At 46.6% G+C, this 24,965-nt stretch overlaps 1 protein-coding gene across 2 annotated transcripts in view; it reads right to left on the reverse strand.

Moving 5' to 3' along the window:
• Positions 1-24,965, reverse strand: part of LOC138580836 (serine/arginine repetitive matrix protein 2-like) — a 1,087,536-nt gene that overhangs the window by 970,771 nt on the left and 91,800 nt on the right. The gene's annotated exons all lie outside the window — the stretch shown is intronic.

Raw genomic sequence — 24,965 nt, forward strand, 5'->3', positions numbered from 1 at the left:
GGTGAGAAGGGGGTTGCTAGTGGTGGGATTAACAGTGGCAGAGAATAGTTAATGTGGGGTAGCTAGCCAGGGCCCTCAACTCATTGTTAATTGTCTCATGTGGTCTGGTGGGCAGGGTTTCGCGGAGAGTGATGCAAGTGTAGCCACAGCGAAGGATATCAGAAAAAGAGGATTCTGAATAGAATTTGTGCCAACTATACACTGAAGTAAGATGTACCCCAGTGGCGTACCATTGTTGCCCTGGCTGAAACCACAGCGGGGTCGGTTTCGGTTGTTATGCCGTTTGCCCGCTTTTCTTAGGGTGGAAGCACTTTCAGGGCCTCCTCTCGGGTTGCAACCACTAGCTTCTCTGCCTCTTCCTTCTGCAGCTCAACATACAGCACCTCGTCCACTTCCTGAGCGATGCGACTGTGAATAGTTTGCCTTCATCTCTAAATGGGCGAACCAGGACTCTACTCTCCATCAGGAGCTAGTGTCCTCTAATTTGCATTTGAGTCTCTCAATTTTGGATGACTCCACACCTCCAGAACTTGTGGTTGAAACGTTTGTGGAATAGTCGGTCATTATTTAACACATTGCAGTGTGATTTTATACACAAATTGTGGGGTGTGGGGGAAGAACTGCTTGAAGGAACCGAATAGCCTGAGGACAGAAATCATCAGGACCAGAGCTGAATATAAGGCGGCTGTAAAGAACAGGAGACACTATGGAACAACATGCATGGGGGGACTTGCTTATAGCAGGGTCTGCCAATGACAAGGTTTGGGGGAATTTGTTGCACTGCGACCTCCTTGCAGGAGACTGCTGAAAAGCATGTGGTGGCAAAGGCCTGGTTGGACCATTTTTCATCCTTATATGGGGGTCCTGTAGCACATCTTACCTCTGGGTATTATGGCGATCCAGTCCATATTTCAGTGGAGGACAGTTCAGCAAGCTTGCAATCATTCCCTGGCCCAGATGCAGTCCCAGCGGATCTCGACAGTATCAGTGTATTTATGGGCCCCCACTGTTGACAATTTGGTTTAATGCATTTTTTATAAACAGGAATTCCTGCCTTCTTGGTAAAGTTACATTTACCCGATTTTTAAGCAAAGTGACTGTAAAAGCCTGCTGCCTTATAGACCAATATCCCTCTTGGACACATCTTTTTCAATGTTAAGCCTCATAATATTGGGATGCATTGAGGAATGGACTGGATCTAATTCAGTGCTCTAATATTCAAAATGGTTTAGATCTGGTGTGAGGGCACCCGTGACCAAGCCTTGAATTTATATTTGGTGGGGAGAGGGCACAATCTAAGTTTGGCAAAGGTGAACCAATTTATTTGGTATTCATGGACCCAAGCACCGCTTTCGACAGGGTAAAAACAGACAAGCTCTGGACGTTACTTGGGTCCATGGGTTGTCCTACTGGGATTTTGAGGGTTCTGCAATTTATGGAGGCACCCAGAGAGCAAGGCCAATGCACTAGATTTGTTATGTTAATACATGAGCCCAACAGGGATGTGTCCTTGCCCCAGTTCTACATACATACAGTCTATATGAAGCACTTGACTCAAATGGGAATTATCTGCATATGGGCAATCAACCCTTTCCTCTGTTAGCTTACGCTGACATGATTCTTATCGCTTGCGCCCCAAATGCCTTACAGAGATGGATTGTGTACACAGATTTTATGACAAATTTGGACCTGCAAATTAATACAACCAAGTTGGCTGTCATACCGCGAAAAAAAAAATAGAAAAAAAAGTCTGAATGCATAAGAAGCTTAAGTAATGTGTCTGTAATCCAGAGGGTGAATGAAAGATTATTTGGGAATTCGTTTTTTCAGCAATTTGGAAGGGGGATGCACACATACAAAACAGACTAAAATGATCCAGTCACTGGAGGGAGAAGAGGGCAACTTGTTTTATGATTGTGTGTCATGGGCACTCCCTTCACCTGATAATGAATGTCTACAATTCCCAAACAAGGGCGGCAACTAATTATCAGGCCTTTGGTGAGGAGACTTGTACCGCAGACTCTGGAAAGTACATTTTCTAAGAAACTGCTTGGTATGCCGTACTCGGCACCCAGGTTTGCTGTGCATACCGAGCTTGGAGCCAAATATCTGGCAGATCCATCAGGCCACATTACTACATTGGCTTAGCATTTGGTCAACTCCTGAGGCAAGGGTAACTCGACATCCAGGACCCCGTTCGAAGAGACGCTTGGTGCAACATTCCTTGGCTAAAGTCCATTCATGGTTGTATGACCCTGCTAGATGCTCAGCCTCTTTCCACTGTATGATTTGTTGAGCCAGGGTCTAAGACATACCCACAGAAATAATCGAACTCTTACTAGTCTCTAAGCAGAGACATGCTGTTGTGACTAAAGTGAACTCCTTACAGCCATACTTTGCATACAGCAATAAGCAAGCAGATCGCTGGATTGTAACAAGAGCCAGATTTGATCTTAGTGCTGAAAGCCAACACAGCTAGCTGGCCAAGCTATGTGGAGGACTTGGAATGCCTTTGTTAGAATTCAGCAGCTCAAAACATTTTGCACTTAGTGCTACTGTGCCCATATTATCTGGCCTGGAGAAAAATCAGACAAACATTCCTCTCCCGAGGTAAAAAAAATAAATGTGTACAATGTCGCCCTGTATTGGTTTTTCTTCTGCAAGCAGACTCATTGCGTTGAGTGGGCACTTACCTCAGGAAGGCCTGGACTGCAAGCAAATGTTGTATGGACACTTGTATCTGCCCCATTGTCAAATAACGAATCTAGACCATCTTGTTCAATTGATGCATATGCTATTTATTGAGGGTAATTTATTTCATTTTTGTGATGATTTTATAACGCGCTTAATACCAGCGTGAGGTGTCTAAGCGCAGGATCGCGATTCGAACCTGTGATGCGCTGCATTGTCTTGCTTCCGAGACGAACACGTTGCCCCTGAGCCCCCATATGACACTTCAATTACTCACCATGATCTTATTTCTGATGCTTGTATCTGCTTAGCTTCACATGCTATGCATAGGCTGACATCTAGTCAGTCACAGAATTACATGATTTGTTTTCGAAACTCAAGGGACGTCGACTGGGCATGTCAGTAATACTATGCCAGGTGCGAAGTCTCCTGTACCCATGATCCTTCACACGTTGAGGTGCCTCAGATAGTTTTGCTTCTGACATGAGGTTGCATGAAGTGTAGCGCGAGCACATATTTAAAAATCCTCACCATCACCCACAAATGCCTTTTAAATATTTATCACAAAAAAATGTTGGCCAACTCCTCCCGACTGGTCAGAGCCTACCGTGCCCATCAAATTGCACCACCGAAATTCAAACATGTCAGAGGAGGAGAGGCGAGCTTTCCCTCCATAGCAGCATCTCAGTGAAACGCCCTTCCTCGCTCACTAAGAGCAGAAAATTCTTAATGGGTTTCAGAAAACCTTTGCCACGGCAGACTATAGAAGTGGCAAGGCCTGTTTGTCTGCTTCATTTCTTTTTAACTGAATGTTGTCCATTGTTTCAAGTATATGTACCAAGTAACTGGTTCACAACAGCACATTGATGACTGTGGGTTTAGGCAGTCCACAAATGCAAATAATAAACAAAGTAGCGATTGAGCAAGAAAAAACATCTATGCACCTTCGACTCCGGATGGGGCAGAAGGGTGGGCGCATCTGAATCTAAGCAGCTACAAGCATCAGAAATACGGTGAGTAATGTATGCCTTCTGAGGCTTGTGGATCTGTTTAGATCACATGCTGTGCTTAGATTTGCAACCATTATCTGGAGGAGGTGGGCTGTGAGAAGGTACAGCACCAAATAGATGTTTCAGCACCGTTTGTCCCACCTGTGAATCTTCTTTAGAATGTGTCAATGCAGTAATGCTGTGTAAAGGATTGGACTCCAGGTAACTGCCTTGCAAGTAGCGTCAAGGGGGATGTTTGCAATAAATGCTAGAGTAGCTCCTACACTTCTGGTAGAGTGAGCTCTAGCAATGAAAGGTAGGGTCTTTTTGGATAGTGAATGGTACAGCTGTATTCATTTGACTATCCATCTGGAGATGTCATTTTTAGAAATGTGATCAACTTCTCTACCTGGTGCAATGGAAACAAAGCTGACCCGTTTTCCTTAGAGGCTTGCTTTTGTTAGTACAAGACCAACCTCCTTACATCAGACGTATGGAGGCTTTTTTTCAGTTGAGCTAGATGGGATTTTAGAAAAAAGTAGGTAGTTCAATGGATTGGTTGACATGGGGAACTTGATTAATTTAGGCGACAACTTAGGATGTGTACCAAGGTCCACCTTCTCCTCGTGGATTATGAAGGAGTCTTGTACAGATAATGACTGTAGCTCACTGCCTCGTTTTATGGAGGTGATGGCTAGCAGACAGGTAGTTTTGTATGTTAAGTGTTTTAGGATGGCCTTGTGTATAGACTTGAATGGCAGATGTATGAGTTGCGAGTGCAAGTCCCAAACAGGTGGAGGGTTAGAAATGGAAGGGTATAATCTCTTTTTTCCCCTCCATGAAAGCCTTGATAACAGTCACTTTCCACAAAGACGCCTGTTTCTGTGAAGTGGTGTATGGGGACAAGGCCGCTAGGTGTACATTGATGGGAGTTAAAAACTAGGCCAGAGTCTAGTAGATAAAGCATGTAGTGTAGAATGCTGGATGGTGAACATTCAATTGGATTTAAGGATTGTGATCTGCACCATACCACAAACCTTTCCCACTTGAACAGTGTCGGGTTTGCATGCCTCCTTTATAATATCAATACACCTTTGAGGAAGATTTAAGCGACCAAACGCTCGGACTTCAGGAGCCAGGCTGCCAAGTTCATAGACTGAGGATGGAGCATTGTCCCTTGTGTTGGGACAGCATGTTAATGTATTGCACTGCACATTGCCAGTTTGCACAGTCCTCGGCTACCTATGTGACACCTGTATGTGGGGCTGGCAGGCGTTTGTGCGTCTGTCAAATTTGGCCCATAGAGCATTCCCAATCCAGTCAGTGCACGGCGTACACCAGCCAACGCTACTCCATCCATCCATATGTGGCGGGTGGTTGGCAATCGTCAGTTTTGCAGGCTATTGCTCCCAGCCCCTTCGAAACGTGGCACATGCCAATACTTGCAATTACATCGCAGGGCAGCACCTGCCTTCATTCACAACTCCATACTGTCCGTGCCCATGCCAATGTCCACAACTTAGTTCAAGTGTGGCCAGTGCCAACTTTCACACAACTCTACACAAGTATGACACCTGGTAGCAATTATGGGGCAGGTGAGGTTGTTGGCTGGAGTTGGTTAGTGATGCTGATTTCTGTCTGCATGGAATTTGCTTGTGTCCTATTTGACTTCGCATCGTCTCTTGTTGTAGTACAGTTTCTCTAGTCGGTTCTGGGTGTTGTCAGTGTCGTCCTAAATTTAGTCCTCCTTTTCTTTGTGTTTAGTGTTCGGTTTTTCAGTTTGAATCTGTGGTGTTGAAGAGCCAGGTTTTTTAGTATTTTCTGAATTGCAGGTGGTCTTTGCTGTTTATTTCGGGATGTTGTTCCAGGTTCATGCAGCTACGTGTTCTTGGGTTAATTTATATACTAGGATTCAAGGAGTTTTGCTTGGTAGGGAATGTTTGCAATCAGCCTGTAGTTGGAGGTCTTTCACGTCGCCACTTGTGTTTTTTAAAAGCGGTTTGATATAGGCTGATTTGAAGGCTCTTGGTACAGATACTGTTGCTTGTGAGAGATTTAGGTGGTTTCTGTAATATTCTGATGGCGTTCCTTGTGTAATGATCGATTTGTAGATGTCAGGGGGCGGGGATCCATGGGTGATCCTGCTTTCCTGCTGTGTTTTGCCAACAAGACAAATGCCCTCTGCTGAGATTTCTGGACAGTTTAAGTTTGTGCTGTGGGTCTCTGTTGGTTGAATGTTGTGGTTGGTCTGTTTTGTACAGTTTGGTCTGCCAGGACATTGCAAAGTTTGAGGGGTTTGGAGTGTTTTCGCAGCTTGGTGGGTTTCTCATTTCTTTAATGATGTTGAACATTTCTTTTTGTATGGTGGCGGCTTTGGCAATTGTCATAATGCCTTCTCTTCGCCTTTTGTATTTCCTTGTTGTATGCGCAGATTTGTTTTTGAAACACTATTTTTTTGTCTGGGTTGTATTCTTTCCTCGGTTCCAGTGTCATCTTCTTGTTCTTTTTCATGGTGCTTAGTAGTGGGGCGAACCATTTTGCCATTGCTCTTTTTTTGATGGGGTGAATGGTTTTTCCAGGGCGATCTTTTGTATCAGCAATCCATTTGTTTAGTAGCTCTGCTTTCCCGTCTAGGTCAGCCAGCTCTAGTCGTATAGTTGAGGGTTTGGTCATGTGCAGTTGCTCGAATAGTTTGCTTGCTTTTACGCTTTTCCAGTTTCTTTTTGTGGTGGTTGTGAGTTTGTGGGGGTGGGGGGGGGGCACGGGGGGTTGGATGCAGACTTGAGTTGGTAGTCGGATCACAAATGGGATGAGATCGTCACTCCACAGTATTTGCATCAGTGGTGCCGTGGTGATACATTTTTCCTTGGCGAAGATTGCGTCGAGGGTGTCCTGCCGAGTATGTTGCCCCTTTGACCAGCTGTTGTAGGTTGTAAATTGTCCTATCAGTGAGTTTTGGGAGTTGGCATGACTTTCTTCAAACCAGATGTTGAAGTCCCCCAGGATGATAAGAGGTTTTGTGCTTGATGGCTGTTGCTTCTATGAAGTTATCAACTAAGTTTGCATTGTATTTCGGAGGTCTGTACACCAGGATGAATGTGATGTTGGGTTTGCTGATGTAGGACCATGGTTTCACAGTTGATGACGTTGAGAGGTTGGTATGTTTATTTTCAGGTGTCCTTCGAATGCTATTGCAATACCTTTACCTCTTATTTTTGCTGTTTACTTGAAGGAATTTGAAATTGGTTGGGAGGCAGATTTGGAGTGTGATTTTGTACTTGTCGTCCAGTCACCTTTCTGTGAATAGGACAATTGTTCTTTGGGTGTTGCATTTGCAAATTTGAGGGGATTCCCTGGTTATGACACACTTGGATGGACTGTCTGCGTAGGTGTGCCGCTACTATTGCTGGTACTTCTGCGAATACCATGGAGGCTGAGGCTATGCTCAAAGGGAGCACCTTGAACTGGTAGTGTCATACTATTTGGAAGCACAGATAGTTTGTGCGCTGAGACCATTGAATTATGAAAATATGCATCTTTCATGTCCAATGTTGCCATAGAATCCCGTTTTAAGAGGGGAATTACCTTCTGAAGAGTTGTCATGAAAAATATTTGAGGCTTGGCATACGCGTTTGCTGGGTACAGGTCTAGCACTGGGCACAAAGTTAGGTCTCATTTGACATACGGAATTACATTGGATACCTGTGTTTACTGGGACGATCTCTATGGCGTCTTTGTCCAGCAGGGCTTTCACTTCCTCCAATAATATGCACCTTTCCTCCAGTGTCATCTTCTGCTTTGGCAGGTGGTTGGCTTTTGTGGAAGTTCTACACAATATCCGCCCACCATGGTGGACAACACCCACTTGTCTGTTGTGATTCCCCCATCCCATGTGTGGGCGAATTGTGAGATGCGACCTCCTACTGAAGTGGCATGGGAGGGGATCTGGAGCAGGGCATCATTGTTTGGTGGGGTGGCGCCTCTGGCTGAAGAGGCTCCAACCTCTGCTCCTCTTTAAACATTGGAGGATTGTCCTGCGAGTTGCCCCGCTTACCCTGGTTGTAACGAGGAGCTTCGAGTGCCCTGCCCACGGAAAAACTTGTGTTGGAACACCCTCTTTGGCCAAGCGGCTTGCGAGTAAGTTGACCATGAGATTTGAGGGTGTCATTCTTCCTTGTAACTTTTCAGAGCGTCTTCTACTGCCTTGCCAAACAGGGCATTCGGCTTGACGGGCATGTTGAGCAACGTAGCCTGCGTTTCCAACTTGAACCCGGACTACACAAGCCAGGCATGGAGTTCGATTAAGGTGCCTTCCGCAATGATGCGGCCTGCGTTGTCAGCGGCATCTAGGTTATTCTACGAGATGAAATAGGATAGTTTTTAGAAGTTAAAACTTCAGGGGCTGCTTTGATCTGTTCTAGCTCGTCCCATTTAGGGCAACCATAGCTAGCCAGGAGGGTGGTATTGTTGGCTATTCTAGTTGGTAGGCAGTCGAGGAAGCCACCTTCCTGCCAAAGGTGTAAATCTTTTTACTCTATCTGGTGGGGCCTCCGTGGAGTCCAGCGGGGTCAGTTTCCTTGTAATGGTAACACCCAAGTAATCGGGTTTAAGCTGACCCTTGATATACAAGATGTCTGTACGTGTGGGTCTGAATAATTATTCGATACAAGGGTTTAGCACCCTCAAAGGTTTGGTGTGAGAAGGCTGGATACGCCTCTGGATGGATTGCTTGGGGGGGGGGGGGCAGGGGGAGCAGAGGGGTCAATTGAGTGGCAGACTTGTCACACAGAATGTCTTCCACAAAGTCCTCATCAACTTGGGCCTCCTGGGTTTCCATTTTAAAATGTTGAGCAGCCTTGAGAAGGAGCTCATTATATTGAAGTTGGTTGTCGACTGGCGAGTCAGCCACTAGCTGGTCTTGGTCTGGGGACTAGATGACAGAGGTCATCATCCTTATATTGGGTTGTGGTCATCTTGGTTTCCATGAGATCCAGGGCCATGAGACCTTGAGGGGTCTATAAAGTAAAGGTCTCAAGGGGAATCGTGGTACCTGGAGGTGACCTGGGTCTGGGTGGAAGTGCTGGGCTGTGAAACGTCCAGATGTGGACTTTCAGCTGATGGTTCATCCCTGGCCACCCCTCTAGCCAGATTAGGGTCTTGGAGATTATTTAGTTCAGGCTGCCAGTCTATGAAGTCTACAAAGCTGGACATTTTCCTCATAATGCGATCAAAGCTCTCTGGTGTCCACTCAGTTGATTTGGGAAGTACTGAGGGGGCAGGTGCATCATGTAATGGAGTTTGTACTTTGTGGTGCAAGATCCCTGAAAGGGTGTCTACAGGAGTAGAAAGGCCACCATCTTAGGATGCTAGGGGGGCTTGGACGTCAACGGCACCGAAGATTTGGCTCTTTTCGGCGTCTTATCCTGTAAGAGGGTGGCAGGGACGGGTTTCTTGATAAGTTACTTAATTTCTGATGAGGGGACGGGAGACGCCGAAGCGTCTTTCGGCACATGAAAGGATAGCTTTTTTTAGGTGCAGGGTCTGAAACTTTGTGCCTGTTTCAGAAGCATGACGTGCAGCAAATGCAAGCACGATGGCCCAGAGGACAGGGACAACTTGGAGGACCTCTCCTTTGACACTGTGTGGCTTTTGACAGTCGACGGTCAGCCATGGGGTATGTGCTTTGTGTGGTGAGAAGTGTGCATGCCTGGGCCGCTGGGTGGTGTCTGTCACAGGGCTGCTGGCCTGCTTCTTGGGGGCCTGCACGCAGGGTTCCTTCGAAACCCGTTCACCCTCCGCATCACTCGTCAGTGCTGCCCTTTCTGGATTCTTCTGGCACATTTATGGAGGCCTCAGCCAGCATGGCATGTGCAGGCCAGTGTTCCTTTAGGGTTTTTGGGCTGACAAGCTTGCAGGACTTTGTTTTTCTTAGGGTGGCCCCTTGGCAGACAGTGGTTGCACACCATGGGTGTCCTTCCAAGGGAACTTGCTGTTGCAGGAAGGGCAACATTTAAAAGGAGTATTCTCCATTGCTAATGGAGGGCAGCGCAGCGACAAAAAGGGAAGAAAAGGGGTCAAAAGAGGCATTCTATTAAGGGCACAAATTACATGGCCTCCCCCACTCTCCCTATGGTGAAGGGCCGTGGCTCAGTGAGGCCCGTGTCGGCCGCAGTCCTCTTTCGTTGAGACAGTTGAACGTAGTCTATGGAGCCGTTGTCAAATGCCGCCGTAGTAGTGCAGTGGGAAATTATAGAAAGGCTAGAAAAAGGCCAGAAAGGAACTCTGCAAGTGGCAACCGACCACGATGGCCGTAAAAACAATGTGAGGGACCTCAACCCCAAAGGGCCATGGGTACAGTAGACGTCACATTAGGGATAGTATTATCGACATGCCCAGTCGACGGCCCTTTGAGTTTCGTAAACAAATCATGCAATAATCTGCAACTACCACTATATGTCTGCCTATGCATAGCATAGGATCTAAGAAGATCCACAAGCCTCAGAAATATTATATTGCTTCTATTTTGTATTTTATTTGCATGTTTGATTTATCCAAATGAACCTATTGGTTACATTTGTAAAGTATTTTCAATAGTTAAATAAAAGTAGTTGCATTTTCTATGCGACTGTAAAGGTTTCCTAAAAATGCAACTGCACTTTAGATAACTTTTACAGCAGAGTTTCAGTGGGTTATATGTACTGAAGCAGAGATGGATGGTAGTCAACCACTACATGTGTACAGTAGATCACTTACTGCAACCAGGTGACCTGTGAGACACCTCCAACTAGGAGTGGAGTTGCAGGGCATTGACAAAGGTGGAAGTGAGTGAAGCCATGGATAAAGACCAGGGAATCCATGCACCAAACAGTATTGGCAACAGGAATCATCCTAGAATATGTCAAACATGTTCTTGCTGGTTAGAGAATGCGCATAGTTGCATGTAGTGCAAATTGTCACCAAGAAACAAGGACCATTTCAGGGCCTTGCGACAGACAGCCATGCAAAATTCATTTGTTGGAAAGGTTTAGGAACCTCTTCCACTAGAAAACCATCAGCAACCACCACCATTTGCACAAGTCATTGCAAGGAAGAGTGAAATGAGCCAGTGGACCCCAGAAACCAGACTAGCCGATCCTTTTTTCAGCCAACTAGTTGTCCTGGCTGCAGCACAGCAGAATATTCTTTGCGGAATAAATGTTAGCAGCAGAAAAGCAGGCTCAGTGGTTGGTGTATTTTCATTAAGTGCATGGTCAAAGTATCCTGGTAAGACAAGGAGCAGAGTGCAAGAATGTTTTGCTATGTCCCTTGCCTCCATTTGAGCTGACAATCGGGCTGTTCTCTCCCATACATGCTACAAAATATATGGTATTCCCTTAAACCTGTTAGTTTCTACTTCTACCCAAAACTAGACAAAGCCTTGTAAGTGTGAAAGCCCCTTACTTCCCGGCAGAAAACAAAACCCCATTCAATTTGCCCAGCCTTCAAGCAACCCAACCAGCCTAAGCAGTGAAGCAGGGTGCTGCAAACTTTCGCTCTCCAGATGTTGTAGACTAAAACTTTCATTATGAGTGCCAAGCTTAATCCATGGCGACGTGTCATGGGAGCCAGTTCAAAAACATTAGGAGAGCCACAGGTTGCAGTTGCAGAAAAACAATTCAGCTCTGAAAGAGGAAGAAAAGGCAAACTCACAGAAGAACTCAACCAATGATGGACTCATTCTCCTACAACGCTATTGCAATCAATATCAGTAAACTGGTCTTATCACCTATCTCAGCTGGAGGCCAACCAGAGAAATCCAGAGCCAGTCCTTCCCCCCAGGGCAGACAGTGGAAGTTGGGAATGCCCCGAATTCCGGTTAGCTCATCCCGCTGTGCTTCCTTGTGCAGCATGATTCTATGCAGACTACTCCTCTCCAGACTTGCCTCCACTGTCGTACTTACCAGTGATTTAAGAATGATTTAAGAGCCCCATCATCAGAATCCGAAGTTCAGAATCACAAAGCATCGCCTGATCGCTGGTAATCTGCAGCTGAGAAACCAGTTCATTGGAAGGAAAGCAGAAACGCTGTGGCAAACATACACCGGAGAGACCACTGCTTCACAACTAAATGGGAACACCTAGGACCACAGTGAGCTTCCAAAAAAGCAGGCAACCTAAGGGACGGAAAGGGGAGAAGGCTTCACACTCCCCTTATAGACTTACTGGGAGACTGAGGAACAGGCTCCGAGAGCATTAAGACATGAAGACTGAACACTGGCCTTCTAGGGCCACCACCTCCAGTACTCTAAGCCCACGTGGAAGAAGTGGGCAGAGCTTAGCCAGCTACCTATGACTTGACATTACACACATACCCCAGGTTCGGCAAAACGGACAAAATTGGACAGGTAACGAGATCCAAGCAAAAAGAGTATAAACTAGAAAGCAGGAAGTGTGTGTTATTTGGGTAAGGTCAGAGGTTGAGAAAGACAAGTACCAGAAGGCAGGAGGGAGGCATAGGCTGGAGGTGAATTGTGGCACAGGTGAAGTTTGGGATAAAAAAAATTGAAGTGGTGCTGCAGTGTGGTTGTGCTCGTTTGTGTGGGATGGGTGTGGAAAAGTTAGTGTAAGAAGTGAGGTGATGGGAGGAACAGAAGCGGGCGAAGGGATTATTAACATCAAAGGGTGGAGGCAAGACCTAGGAGTGACATTGAACGCGACAAAGTTGGTGTGAGGAGTGGAGAAGCAGTAAAAGTAGAGAAGGGGAGGGAGGAGTAAAAAGGGGGGGACATCAGATGGGAATAAAACTGCGTGTTTACAGGTCACTATCCACATTGCTGTTAGAACACTAACCACTGGATAAAGTATGCACAGTTAGGCAACCCTCAATGGAGTCCGCATTAGCAGAAGATGGAACTGGACAAGGGTCAAACCTTCTGCTCCACTAACCTGAAGTCAGGAACGCCTCCGTTAGGGTGGAGTTTCTGCACTAGACTAGATGGGGACGTCATAGACCATCCCCACAAAACTATGAATAAAAACCTGAGGCATCTCAGACTGGGAGGGATTTTTGAGCCACCTATGACGCATACCAATGAAGCTTTGTCAGGCCTCTAGTTGTGTGCACTGGTTTCAGGGTGGCACAGACCAAGGCACCCCACACAATTCAGATTGAGATTAATCTAGCATAAATAATGGAAACACCAGCTAGAAGAAAGTCCAGCATCCTTCTCTAGCACTGCCGTGACACTTCAATATACATCGGAGGTTACAAATTGCCTCACTGTCAGTGAAGTTTAAGAATTGTGGAAGGTCAGAAAGATGACCGACCACTGTGTGCCAGGTTCACAAAGATCTTAAATAAGAAGAGCCTAACATTCCTATGCTAAGGGTGTCCCTACCTAACGTAACTAAACTAGGGTGCTAGTTATAAATCGTGAAGTGTAAATAGTCTGACCTCTGTTCAAAAAGTGAAGCTACTCTAGCCCTACCATTAATACAAAAACAAGAGCCCAGGAGAATTACTCCCTTCTCCTGGGATGCTTTCAACACAGTTCCTTTCAATAATCTTCAAATAGTCGCTGGCTATTCCTTTTAATAGCCTTTTAAGTTCCTTCAAGGGATCTTCCCAGGCCCTTGTAGACTTGCTCTCTGCACTCTTCACCGTGAGAAATGTAAATAAAGTCTATTTGACTATTGCTTATTCCATCTTCTCTGGGACAAATCGAATGAGCCTCTGTAGGACTCCTACATTTCTGGTATTCTTACCTTTGGCCCCACTTCCATGTCCCACCAGGGACGTTTACCAACTCTGTGCTCTCGGTTGGTCAGACAGCATACTGCTGTCACCTTCTCTGTGGCTGCTTCTAAAAACTCATGAAGCAGCATCTCCCTTGATTTCCCAGCTTTCTCAATCTGGCTTGTTCAAAACTCTGGGCTACACTTCCTGCTTCTGAGTCCACCTCTTTATGTCATAGCTAGGGATTGCACAGCATCTCAAAAAAAGTCCTTCCTTGGTGTCCAACATAGCTCTGGTCGGCTTTTTAGTCTCTGTGCTTACTAGGCAACCACAATGGTTTCTCCTACATTCTTGTTCGACACTAACAAGTTTTTCTTCTGGTATAACATTACAATAGTAAATGTACGAGGAGTCTGGATATGTTTAGGCGGAGTGTGGCTGCAAGTGTGCAGTCTTTGGCAGTCACTCTACAGTGTCTACAGTCCAGTGGGAGGTGTCCTTCTTGCCTCCACTCTACTAAACCTTCACTCTCCCACAGAGCGGGCCGCGGAGTGTGGCTGCGAGTGTGCAGTCTTTGGCAGTCTGTGCATGGCTGCAATGGCGCCAACGCCGGATTTCGTGCCTAACTTGGTCTCTGAGAACGACCCCATGGAAGTTGGAGGGCCGCCTGCTCAGAAGCGCGTGCCCACAAAACGCCATAGAAAATCATCTAAACCACGTGTGCAAAGCTTGCACCCGTCGGGTCTGTCCCACAAACAACCTAAGACGTCAGCCTTACCAACAGCCCACACCCGCCTCAGGCGTGTAGATACAAATGAACAATCAGTGGTTAAACGCGCCACAACTCTAAACAGCTTAAGGTGCAAAAGTTCAGCAGAAAGCGAGGAAGCTCGTCAGGACGTACCAGCAGCTTCTTTGCGGCTGGCCACAAGGCCAGAGTCTTACTCTTGTCCGCCTGCGTCCTCGCAGACGACTCATCAACAGCTCCGGGCCCCGGTGGCCCCTGGAGGGAGGACCGCGCCCTCTGAGCAGGGGGGGGGGGGGGGGGGGGGGGAGGTGTGGGGGTCCGCAAACGAGCGGTTGGGGGAAATCAGCAGCAGCGGCGGCCCATGCCGGACGAGGAATACCGATTCATTCCTCCGCATTCGGCGGAGGCGGCTGCGGAAATGGAGCCGATTGACCCGAAGGAGTCGCGGGACATTCGGTGGGAGGAGCCAGGACCCTCCCCCCCGCCAGAGGCCGCGCCACGCATGGAGACTCCAGGGCTGAACAAGGCCACGCCCCTCCACACGGAGGCTTCAGTCCCACCTAAACCCCAGGAAATACCGGATCAGGGGCATGCGACGCAGGAGAGGGAGGCCACAGCTTCAAGTGGAACAGTAGATCTCCCAATATCACTCAGTAGTAATCATAAAATGTCAATCAAGGCTCAAATTCACTCCAATCCACCTACGTCAGTCCTTCCAATTCAAGACTGTATTCTTCCCCGGCCGCAGGCAGACAGCAGGGTCCTAGAAAATGATGTAATCGACTCACCCACTAACTGTTAAGCAAAGCCTCCAGTTTCCTCTCCAGCATCCCAAGTGAGTGCTCCTAATCTAAAAAAAAGCTGCAGGAAGGAGGGGGCATCACCAGACTTGAGAAAATCCAGACCCGGCAGCAGAAAAGAGCCACTAAAAACGGGGAAAAAAAAAAAAACAGCTTCGAGTCTTCATGCTCCGAAATTCAAAATAAGCAACCAAGCAGCTAAGAAACCTTGGAATCCTGAATCAATAAAACCTTCAGTTGCAAGCCTTGTAACAGACTTTTCACGCCTTTGCCCCAGACCCTAAATCTAGGCAAGTGGACCTCAATGACGAAGAAATCCTGGTGGCGATAAAATCTTGCCAACCACTGGAAAAATTAAGAAAATTTGGCACAGGATCTGTTGTGTGCCCTCCACTACAAGATCGGGTTACCGGTCTTCCGGCCCCGCTTTTTCCTCCACGGTCCCCACGGGCGTCCACCCCAGAGCCATATGTGCCTGCTTTCCAACCAGGTCCGGCTTCATCGTCCTCCCCTGACAAGGGCCCAGAGCACCCAAAACCTCCTCACAAGTCTTGTGACTTGGTAAAGGCGGCTCCTCTGGGAAATTGTGTATCAGCTAATACAACAAGCTCGCCAATCACCACGGAAGGTCCATCGAACTCAAACCCCGCCGACAATCACTGATGCCCCTGCACTTACAGCCAGGGTCGGGCGAGAGACCACTCAGCCTCCCGCGCCCAAAGGGTGGTCAGCGACCAAAAAGTGACAGAAGACCGAAATCTCAATCCAAGAACGCCGCCGCCATTCGATTACCAACGACCTGATAGTCCGCCCAAGGCAAGAAGGGGCGCCATTCGCCCAGCACCCTAAATTACTTCCTTTGGATCGGCCCAGTTGCGGGCTAGCAGATTTACCTTCCACACCTGTAGCGAGACGCCTCCTAAATGAAAGCTTCGCATCAACCCCTGCCCCCAAACAGCAGCCTCAGCCACAGGGCTCTCCAATGGACTCCTCAGGTCAAAACAAGAGGGACCTTCTATCGGTAATGTCAGCAGTTACCATCGCCCTAAACCCTTTTACTAAATTGTATGAAGGCATTAACGAAAACTTAAGACCATACCTCGATCCAAGCCTCCATGCTCGCAAAATTAACTTTTCTGGAAGGCTACATCACAGCTCTAGATGGCCAACTAAAATCCCTTAAGTTGGATGTGGATCGAGAGCACAAAACTGTTACTCCCTGCCTTGCAGCATCTTCAACAGAGGCTGTAGTTCGAGCACAAATCCTGCCTCCACAACCGAAACTTCCACCCCCCAGCAATACCATCCATCAGGTGGAGGGACCCGGTCCTCGCAACTCCACAAACCACAAGGTCATCGTCACAACGGACGACACCCTACAAGCTTCTCAGCCTCGAAACCCATCTGCGAGGCTAGATGACTGCCCCAATCCTCTTTTCTATAGTAAGATCAGAAAAGCTTGAGCAAGGAGGAAAATCGCCAATTCAAAAAGCTTCACCAGTTAAGCCATCGGCTTCAGGTGCAGAAAATCGAACCGCGAAAGCTGGCACAGTTCATACTGCGGTCTCTCCCTTAGGTAAGCAAAAAGGAAGCAAATTCTCTTCGCGACCCTCAGAAGACTTCCTGGAAGAAGATATGATGGAAATTTCACAACACTTCGACAATCTCCAATCTTTATCGCCGGTCAAGGAGGGGAAAGCACCTCAGGAGCCCCTACATGCAGCCACACCAGTTGATGGCAATCAGCTGGAGTCCTCAATCACCGAAGGTCAGAACGAAGTGGACACAGGGCTCAAAGTCACTACCTTTAAGGACCGCAGGAACAATCTTCTCCGACGACGCACACATCCCTATCGCAGCCCTCCTAGTTCCCGAGTGGTGGTGTTCGCACCTTCGAGATCCAGCGACTTGGCAAATCGAAATAAACCGGCTTCCAGTGCCCAGTCGGGCCACCACGCCTTCGGGGGCGCCAATCAGATCGTTCCCTAAAGAAATGAGGGAGCCATCCTATAGCGCCAATAAGAAAAGATAAAAGGGGGGCACGTTCATCGATTCACTATTCTTCAAGAACAGAGCTCTACCGCAAGGAAAAACAACTCTTGAGCGAGCCTCCAATTAAGATAGAACAGTGACAACGAGGATGACAATCCTAAATAGAAGAGGCATCCTCACTCTATTCAGCCTGATTCCAACTCTTCGTGAAATAAAGACCTCAGACCTAAAGATAGTGGACCCTTATCACTCGCACGACAGAGCCAAAGTGTACACCCACACCGCCTCCAAGAGTGTGAAAAGGGAAATTGAGCGAGCAAGAGGATTTGGCCTCTCTAGGATATATCAAAAACCAAAGCCGAAACTCACAGCCAAACGATCCGAGCCACTCCAAGCAAAACTCGGCCCGCCAGGATAAAACCAACGGAAATAAGAAGGGACACGAATGCAAAAGAAACGGGACAAATCCAAATTGTGGATAATTCCAATCCAGTGCCCCAAGCAACACCAACTATTACCTTTCGGAACAAATTAAGGTCGCCCAAGCTGAGAAACCTTCGAATGCCAGGTAGAAAGGTCTCCTAGGTCTAATTTCAAAACGCCCAAGGGAGATTCGACCCAGCACCTAGTGCAGAGAAACAGGAAAAGCCTCCGAGCAACAAAAGAAACCGCACCCCCCCAATCTAAAACCAAGAGAAACTACAGGGGCTCTGGGCTTGGCTTCCCAAGGTCCGGTCACAATCGAACAAATAGCAATCCGCAGGTCGGCTGGAAGGGCCTCTGGATCGTCCGACCACCATCCTACCTCACTTCATTTCTGCTCATGGAATACCTGTGGTCATCGACACCTTACAACGGTGGGCGATGCAAATCTAGCATCATTCGACATCACCTGCCTTCAAGAGACTTGGCTGGTATAAACACCGGCCATGGACGGCTACGACATCTTGGCCCCAGCCAATAAAGGGTTATTGGGTCGTCCGACCTCAGGCCTCCTTTTGGCTTGTCGGCAGGGAATTGGCCTGAAAAATAAGGCCACACTTTTAGCAAACCTCTCGATCTTGGCAGTAATACTTGATTGGGATGATAACCCCCTCTCCAGAGCATCGCAAATGCCGATTAACACATACTGGAATCCAGCAGCCATAAAATCAGTCCCATCTAACTAAGATGGAAAATCTTGTTGATGAAATCCAAGCCTCATACCAGGTTCTTTCCATTATAATCTGTGGGGACTTGAATGCCAAATGTCGTGAGGGCCTCGCAAAGCCGAATAAAATCAGCAAACCTGACTCCAGCAGCGAAAAGAGGGCATCTTTGGTCATCCTTAATGTCTTCAAGAAATTTGGAAAATTTGAATTCTGTCTTTCCGAACGCTCATCATCTGCCAACCTGGGAACAAAGTCCCCTTAATGCCACCATTGCTTATATCTACATATCCAGACAACTCCTGGGCAAGGTGAAAGACTTTGAAGTGCGCAAAACAACAGCCAGTGACCATAACCAGCTCACGATGTCACTGGTCAATCGCTTCATACAGCCCACTCCGTATGTCATGGGGGTGGAATCAAATCTTCGTGGAAACAGATTAAATTTGACAGCGCTAGCAGTCACCGCTCTGCGGTCCGAATATGTTGGTATGGGGTGCGTCGAGGGAAAAGAAATCCTGGACTATGTCCCTTTACTGGTCCAACACCAGGTGAAATCAAAACAGCCGATTTCTACGACTATCCAACCCAGTTATTCCTTCGATGCTACACTTGTAGCTAAAAGACGTGAACTCCGTAGGCTAAAGAGGCAGCTGGGAAACCTGCCGCAAAACAAAGTTAAACTAAAGTCGGTAATAACCTACAAAAACTGGGTAAAACATTGACACCAACTTTACCAGCAGGATGCGGAATCCATCTTAAAGGCTATCTGTGGAAATAAAGCGAAAGAGTTTGTCACTGCTAAAATCCTCGGTGCCCTCATTGAATAACTCAAACATTAACGCTATGGCTGGCAAAAATGGATTTCTCACTTCACCTCAGTTTTTCAAGCTCCCGATACAACTGCCCTTGAAACAGCTGCTTTACCCGGAACCCAATCCGTCGGAGTCGGACTGGCTAAAGTCGGACAACCAAGCCGAAATCGGGGACCTTATAAAAAAATGTAAGTCCTCTAGAGCAGCGGGCCCTGACGGAATTTCTAACATTGACTTGAAAGCAAATCCAGCAGAATGGGCATCGATGATGGCGTCCATTTTCACGAAATGCACAGATCAGAAATACCTGCCGCCTTCATGGACAAATTCTATTATCGTCCCGATCTACAAGAAGGGCGACATCACAGACCCACTAAACTATCGCCCCATTGCACTCTTGGACTGCATTGGCAAAGTCTATGGGAGTCTGCTTCTGAAATGTTTCCAAACTTGGGCTGAGTCGGCCCCGTGCAACAAGTTTCAAAAAGGCTTAAAAAAAAAAAGATGGGCACGGCGGCAAATATCTTTATCATCAGCACCCCTAAAAAATGCTTTCATCGACCTTTCCCAGGCCTTCGACCTAGAGGCTAGGCAACGTCTGTGGCAACAACCAGAAGGGTGGAGCTGCCCTCAGGAGATCTTGCAGCCAATTAAAGCCCTACATTCGGACACCACCCTTAGGGTCCGTCTCTCACAAAGGGGCAATTTATCCGGGAAAATTCAGACTGCGCGGGGGGTAAAACAAGGCTACCCCATGGCTCCAGCGCTGTTCCTGGCCTACATCGGCGACTACGGGCCTCAGAAGATCTGGCGCGCACTTTTCCGCCATCAGTCGCAAATGTTAAAATAAGCCATTTATTGTATGCCGATGACCTAATCTTACTGGACCAGACCAAGGTCGGCCTCCAGAGGCAGCTTTCAAATCTTCTCACTTGCACCGAGGAAAACAACCTAAAAATAAACAAAGAAAATCAAAATCTTGATATTTGCAGCTGGCCAGAAAAAAAAAAAAATTCAAATGGTGCCTTGAGGAAAAAGAGATCGAGAGGGTCACAGAATAAAAATACCTGGGTGTTTCGATCGACAGCTCAAAACACGAGATCTCTACGCAGGCAACCCTTCAAAACAAAATCAAGAAGTTGCCCTCTCAAGGGAAAGCAATTGGCATAAAATTTGGAAAAATCTCTTGCATCCCAGTGCTATAAGAAAAAAGTTGTGCCTTCCATCACATACGGTGCTGAAGCCATGCCATCGATTCCACCCAAGACTTGGCAGAAACTAGAAAGCATGTTTTGGAAGTCGGTCCTTTGTCTTCCAAAATCCACTTCCGTCGCTGCAATTCGTCGCGAGTTGAGCCTTCTGTCTTTAAAGGCCACAGTAAACATCAACTCCCTTAGGTTATACAGGAAATGTATAATGGACGACAGCCATCATATTTACAGTCTGCTCATCAAAGAACTCAACTCTGGCAAGGTGAAGATGTTGACATCCTGGAAATATTTTAACAGGGCCCAACTTGAGTCGGTTGTGTGTTCGGAAACTGAACTCAGCGCAAATCCTACACGAGTCTACCAGAAACTGAAAGACCTAGACTGGATCCAAACCCAAGAGTCCGCATCCAAGAATAAACTTCTTCACCTCCCGCCCTCGTTCTCCAAACTCAACGAGCCGATGAAAAACCTTCAAACATTTCCCAGCAGGGGGGCACGTAACTCTCTTAAGAATCAGGCTGAGCCTGCTAGAGACTAATGAAATCCAGAACATCAGAGGATTATCGAACTGTATTTGTCGCTTGTGTGCTTCTGAGACTGAAGTCAGACATCTACTTCTGGCTTGTCCGAAAAATGGCATTTTGAGGGCGGCTTACTTCAAACATCTAATTGGGGACGAGCGAGGGTGGAATGAAGAAACATGGTGGCCAAGACTGATTGGAGGAGATCGTACATCATGGCACCGAGCAACTACAAAAATCTTGGAACACACAATGCAAATGATATCATCTTGAGGATCCCACCCTGAGTAGTCGCTGTGATTGTGTTTTTTTCTTCTCTTCAACTTTTCTGCAACTTTCTTTGTAAAGTTCTCTTTTGAACATACACAAATAAAAAAAAATGATATGTTTTAGTAGTGCAGTGTTGAACTGTGGTGGGTATGAAGAGAGTTCCTCATGGGAAAGCGAGTCCCTTTCCCCCAATAGGGGAGTCTCTCCCTGTGAGGTCCCACTGATCGCCACCCTTAGGGGGATTGTTGCGCAGCAGGCTCACTTACCTAGCCTCACAGTACGCCCCCCCTTAGGCTAAGTGACTGAATCCTTCCTTTGATTTGTCACAAAATGTACATATTCAGAAAAATGGCACAGCTCCCAGTATTATACACAAAGACCACCTTTGTTTTAAAAAAAAAAGAAAAACTAAAAGTTAAGACCAGCGGTTAAGGTGAATTTTCAGACTCCACCCTTGTGTGTGGATTCTGAGGAGGCTCCCCATTATAGAAAACAGGAAGACACAGATCTCTTGCCAAAACCAATCAAGGTAGGGTAGCCGAGGCGTAAAGCTTAGACACGGTCTGAGTGGTCTAGGGCTTCAAATATGTAAAGAGAGCACTCCAATTATTCAAGTTGGACAGATTTACAAACATAACTATTAGCCATTTGAATACACTAAGCAGTGAAAACCTCAGGTCAGTATTGTCACACTAATTATTCACCTATACATTCAGTGTTTGGGGGTTCTCTTAACAGAACACTACCTTAAAAACAGTTATGTACAATTTAACACGGTGTCCCCCGTTTGTTTCCCCTTAATATGGGGGGACCTTATATCAAAGTAGCATGCAATTGTTCTATGTAATTTAAAGTTTCATGGAAATGCCTGCACCTGGGGAGGGAGTGAGGGAACGGTGTATGTAACATGTTGGTTGTTCATGAGTCCTTTCGCTTTGTATTCTGTGCTTTTTCATCTTCCCATTTGGGTAAATTAAAAATAAACTTTTCTTAAACCAGTAATTGTAACCAATGTTAAAAAAATACTTGAGGCAACATTGTATAATAAAGCAAGTGAACAGTTAGCAATTTAGAACCAGTTGAAGACAGACAAGTAAATTGTTAGAAAACCAAAAACCCACAAGAAAACCTAGTTTTGTCTCAATCGGTCTTACCCTGGTTGGAAATGGGCCCTAGGGCCCAAAAGCTAGGAGTTTCACTTTGCAGGAGGGTTTACAATGCAATTCACGGCCATGAGTGGACCACCTTTGCAAGTTTAGTTTATTTATAGAGCGCACCCGAACCCTCAGGTTGCTGGCCGCATAATCATGTGGACAACAGTTACACATCGTTATGCGAAGCGAAGCAAAAAGGTACATACATTCAAAATATGCAATAAATGGCATGAGATAAATATAATAGATAGTGAAGGACCGGTTACATGGTGGTCCATTACAGGAAATAGTTTAGACATAGGGTAGAAATTGGTAGAGTGAGGAGACCTGGACGGTGTGTAGGTGAGTAGCAAAGGTATTAGGCAGAAAGCCAGGATTTCACCATGGCTCTGAATGGCCAGAAGGAGGCTTCCGCTCTGATTGCGAGAGGGAGTGTATTCCAATTTGAGCTGCAAGAACTGGGAAGCTGGAAGCTCCTGCTGTTTTTAGATTGAATTTGGGAATCTTTAGGTCTGGTGGTGCTGTGTCTAGAGAATTTGTCAGATAGGTAGCGTGGGGCAGTCAATGACAGGCACTTGCAGTAATGATCAGGGTTCTTAGCTTGATTCCGTCTCGAATTGGGAGCCAGTGGACTTCTTTGCTGCCCATGGAGATGCGAGCCTTACGAGCAAGGTTAAGAGCGCATCTTAAGGCATTGTTTCGAAGAATCTGGAGACTTGAGATTTTTTTGTGGTGGTGCCCAGAAAAAGTGTTACAGTAATCCAATTTGGACAATATCAGCGCTCTGGATAGGGTGAGGCAGCTCGAGGAGATCGAAAAGGTCTACAGGCATTGATCAGTTTGTTGGTATAGGTGGTGGATGAGATGGTGGCATTTGTTTTTTTAGTGAAAGGGTGGAGTCGAGGTACACACCTCATGTTTTGACCACTTTGGAGACTTATGATGTTGCCATCAATGGTGAAAGATTGATACCTAGGGTCCAATTTATTGAGAAGGGCTTGTGAGCCTACAATGAGCAATTCTGTCTTATCGTCATTGAGGCAAAGACTGTGTGGCCATCCAGGCTTGAATTTCTAGATAGATTTCTTTAAGCTTTGCAACATCATCTTCAAGGCAACCAGTGAGTGTTAGGAGGACCTGGGTATTGTCTGTGTAATTAGTGTAGCTGACACCCAGATCGTCGAGACAGTCAGAGAAGCTTACTGAAGCTGTTGTAAAGTGTGGTGGAGATGCAAGACCCTTGGGGAACTCCACATTGGATTGGGGTCAGCAGCCGCTGAGGGGGTGAAGACCCTAGTCGACCTGTCAGACAGAAATGACAATCCAATTGGTGGCATTCTGAGAGAATGCGGCAGCCGATGAGAAGTGTTGTGTGAGGATCTGGTGGTCAACCAGATCGAAGGCAGCGGAGAGATCCAACAGGAGCAAGATGGCCAGATTGCCCTGGTCTTTGGCTTCATCCATTTGGATTTTTAAATCCAGGAGGGCGGTTTCGGTCCCATGCCTGGGTCTAAAGCCGGATTGTCGCAGGCCTAGGAGGTTATTGTCTTCCAAATGTATTTGGAGGTAGGCTACTGGGTCTAATATTTTGAGTAGAAAAGGGACTGTGGTGATGGGTCTAATTCGTGGGGTTGTTGGGTTTTGAGAAAGGGGAGGACCCCACGCTTCTTTGAGGTTGTTGGGGACCACTGAATTCTTGAAAAATGAATTTATCAGTGCGGTGATGAGGAGCTAGATCTTTGGCTCCGTCTTTGATGACGGAGGCGGGGCATAGGTCACCTTTGCAATTGGATGGATTATCTTAACTACTTCCTCCTCAGTGACTGGGGAGAAGTGGAAGAGGGGGCAGTTGGGAAAGGTGGGGTCTTTTTTGCTATGGAGGTGCTCTTTGGCGATAAGGTTGGCTTTTTTAGCTTCTATTTTAGCAATTTTGTTGGATAGGGCTAGTTGGATATTAATGCACCAGGCCTCGTCTTTAGTGCAGTCCTCAGTAGGTGGCAGTGGTGATTCAAGTTTTTAGTATAGAGAATAATTCTTTCGTACCAGATTTGGCGTGGTGTATTCTCATATTACAAATCTCTTTTTTGGCGTTAAAGATAGATTTGTAGGCCGCTGTAGCAAATGTCTTTTGTGGAGAGGGATGGGGCTTTTCTCAAGCTAGTTTCCGCAGCACTTTTGATGTTTCGGAGAGCCTTTAGCTCTGCTGAGAACCATTTGTTGGTATGGGCAATGGGTTCGGCTTTTCGTTGTTTGAGTGGAGCCATCTGGTTTAGGACTAGTTCCAATGTGTCATTGTAAAGATCTACCAAGGTGGACGGGTTGTCATTCTCAGAGGGAAGGTTGGCTTTAGTAATGGGCATGAGAAGTGGTCTGAGGTTTTCTATAGTGATGTTGCGCTTGTTTCTAGAGATCATTTGTGGCATCCTGGAAGGTGGTGTCGTTTTGGGTGCAGTTCTGGGTAGCGAGAAGGTGATGGTCGGTCCAAGCACAAGGTATGTCTGTGTCAGTGAAAGGTTACAGTTGGAATCTGCCAGCCAGTCTATGGATCTTCTTTTTATATGTGTTGGTTTGTTAATGTGTTGAGTGAGGCCTAAGTGAATAATGGTGTCATTGAGAGAGGTGGCTTAATTGCCGTTCGGGTCATTGAGCCCAGGTTGAAATCACCCATAATGAGGATGTGTGATTTAGGTTTAGTGTTAGTGGTGAGTAGGAGAGAGATTTCTTCTTCAATAGTGGATAGGGAACCTGGAGGTCTGTATATAATGTGTAGGAGGATAGTTTGGGTGTCTGATAATGGAAGTTTGATGCATAGTAGTTCGGCTGATGGTAAGGTTGTGTTAGTTACTTCTCTGAATTTTAGGATGGACTTAGCAATAATTGCTACACCACCTCCTATTCCTTTTTTTCTGTC

Source organism: Ambystoma mexicanum, chromosome 3p, assembly GCF_040938575.1.
Source record: "Ambystoma mexicanum isolate Mex_15411 chromosome 3p, UKY_AmexF1_1, whole genome shotgun sequence".
In the NCBI taxonomy this organism is placed as follows: Eukaryota; Metazoa; Chordata; class Amphibia; order Caudata; family Ambystomatidae; genus Ambystoma; species Ambystoma mexicanum.